Raw genomic sequence first — 2625 nt, forward strand, 5'->3', positions numbered from 1 at the left:
AAATAAAACAAGACCTTATTTGAACTTAGCAATAATGCTGATTCCTCTTTTTGATTTGAGGAGGTTATAGCTGTTGTAAATGCTTGAATTGGGTCTGCCCAGGCAAAACGGAGTCAAGAGTCCATGTCTGATGAATTTTAACAATGTAGACAATAAAAAGGGTTGCTTAAACTGCCCCTCTTTTACCAAAACACATTTACAAATGAAAGAACAACACTTCCATTTTTTAAAAACATTTTTTGAGATGAAGTCTTGCTTTGTCACCCAGAGTGGAATGCAGTGGTGCGATCTTGGCTCACTGCAAACTTTGCCTCCCGGGTTCAAGTGATTCTCCTGCCTCATCCTCCCGAGTAGCTGGGACTACAGGCGCCCACCACCATTCCTAGCTAATTTTTGTATTTTTAGTAGAGACAGGGTTTCACCATGTTGGCCAGGCTGGTCTCGAACTTCTGACCCCAGGTGATCCGCCGACCTCGGCCTCTGAAAGTGCTGGGATTACAGGCGTGAGCCAACACGTGTGGCCAAAAAATTTCCATTTTTAATTGCAGGGTCTGGGGAATTAAAATGCATCCATAATATCTTGCATCTCTCCGCTCGGGCTTGCATGAATGCAGAGGGATGGGGAGGACTTCTTGAGGCAAGCATCCCCCTCTTGTCGCCTGCCATCTGGAGAGAGAGGGCTGTGATTTATCTCACTTTAATCAGGAAGGACCCGATGGGTGGATGGAGAGGTCTGATGGCTTTGTTGCTCCGTGTGGGAAAGAAACGGACAGAGTGAATTTGTGTATGATCCCTAAGGAGAAAGCGTCTTTGTGCTCTATTTCTTTTTGACCTGGAGCCCCTGAAAGCAAGCTAGTTACAAGTTGAAATAGGCCGTTTCTAAAGTGTGATTTTGTTTGTGTATGAGCCTTGATTACAAAGGGGAAAAAAACCCGCTTAATTTACATACAGCAGATGTAGTGCAGGATCCCCTGGGCTGTCTTTTCAGGTATCAGGAAACTTTGATGAAAGTCGCTTGTCTCATCTAGGAGTCATTTCATATTGTTTAGCAGAGCCTGGTATTAACATTTCCTTCCAAATGTTTACTGGAATCTGTGTGTTCCCTTCAAGTGATGCATACGAGGTGCACAGGCTTCCTGCCACTGTCATCCTAATCTTTCCGTGCAGACAGGAGCAGAGGGGAGAGCGCTGAGCCAGGCCCCAGCTTGCTTTTCTTTCCTGACTCAGCCCGGCTCCGCTGCACTTCTGAGCTCTTGCTGTAGGTGGTGCTGTTTGACCATTTTCTTCATGTGACCCTCCACTCGGTAATATAAATTCATTCGGAGGATGACCTGATATCAAAAAAATTCCTTTTGATTAGTAGAATCAACTTGTTTCTTCACACGATACTCTTCCCACTGAGACACATGGAGACAATTCTGACTCCAGGTTTGCAACCTTGAGATTTCTCTCAGATGCAATTAAAAAAACAAAAAAGCATTTTGAGTGGCACAGTGATGCCTAGTGCATGATCATGTTTGTCTGCTCAAACATAAAAGGGAAACTGGTGGGTTTGAGGATGCCCAGCAGCACGACAGCTGCCAATGTAAATGAGCGGTATAGAGAGAGAGGGGGCGGGAGGGGACTACAAACTTCAGAATATGAGCTGATTGTTTATAAGTTAAAAAAAAAAAAAAAAACAAGTCAAAAGGGAGCCCAGGATGGTGCAGGAAAAAGGAGAAAGGAAGATTTTCCTTGCAGCTAATCAGGAGAGTTCATAAGGGCTGATTACATGTGTGGAAGCTTTAAGTTCTTTTTTTTAAAAAATGTGAAAGTTTGCATGTATGTATGTATGTATGTATAGCTTCGTGTATTACCATTATTATTGCAATCAGCAAATGGATTTACTTCCTTTATCTCATGGGCTCCTTCCCACTCACTTCTGGCAGCACATTTTCCTTTCTCCTTCATCCCAGAACACCAAAGAACAGATGCGCTTCCTAACCCTGGCTCCAGGGGACTTTATACAATGTAAACAGTGCACCTCTAACGTGGTTCACCGCTTAGAGAACGTGTGTCCCATTTTAAAACTGTGACTCCTTTATATTTTGCAGTGCTTATTTTAATAAGAGACATTGGACTTGTGACTTATTTTTCATGGAGGAGTGAGCTTAATGGTTGAAAGTAATCGATAAACTTGTTTTTCCTCTGATGCCATCAGCCAAGATCCTATGGCAATAGTAAGCGGATGACACTGGGCTGGCACCCCCTCCATAACATATTTGGACCATTTTTTTCCCCCAGAAGGCACATGCAATAGCTTTGGTTTGTAAGAGAGAGATGGTGTACTTGGTTTCCTTCTGTCACACTTTTGGTGAAATGAATTAGACTTTTAAATCAGGAAATTCAGCGAGATGAGTTAGATTTTTACACAAGAGCAGTGGAGGACTTCCAGCTGGTTGGGGGAATGATACAGAAATAGCTTGCTAAATCAGGGTCTGGTGGAATGCTGCTCCCCTGGCAGGCTCCTCTTCACAGGGAGCAATCTGTGGGTTGCTTATAGAACAGAGTGAGCAGGAGGCATAGCATGGTCTTGCTCGTGGGAAGACCCGGTGTTCAGATGTTTGTCATTAGGAACTGGGTGTG

This window comes from Pan paniscus, chromosome 6, assembly GCF_029289425.2.
Source record: "Pan paniscus chromosome 6, NHGRI_mPanPan1-v2.0_pri, whole genome shotgun sequence".
Classification (NCBI taxonomy): Eukaryota; Metazoa; Chordata; class Mammalia; order Primates; family Hominidae; genus Pan; species Pan paniscus.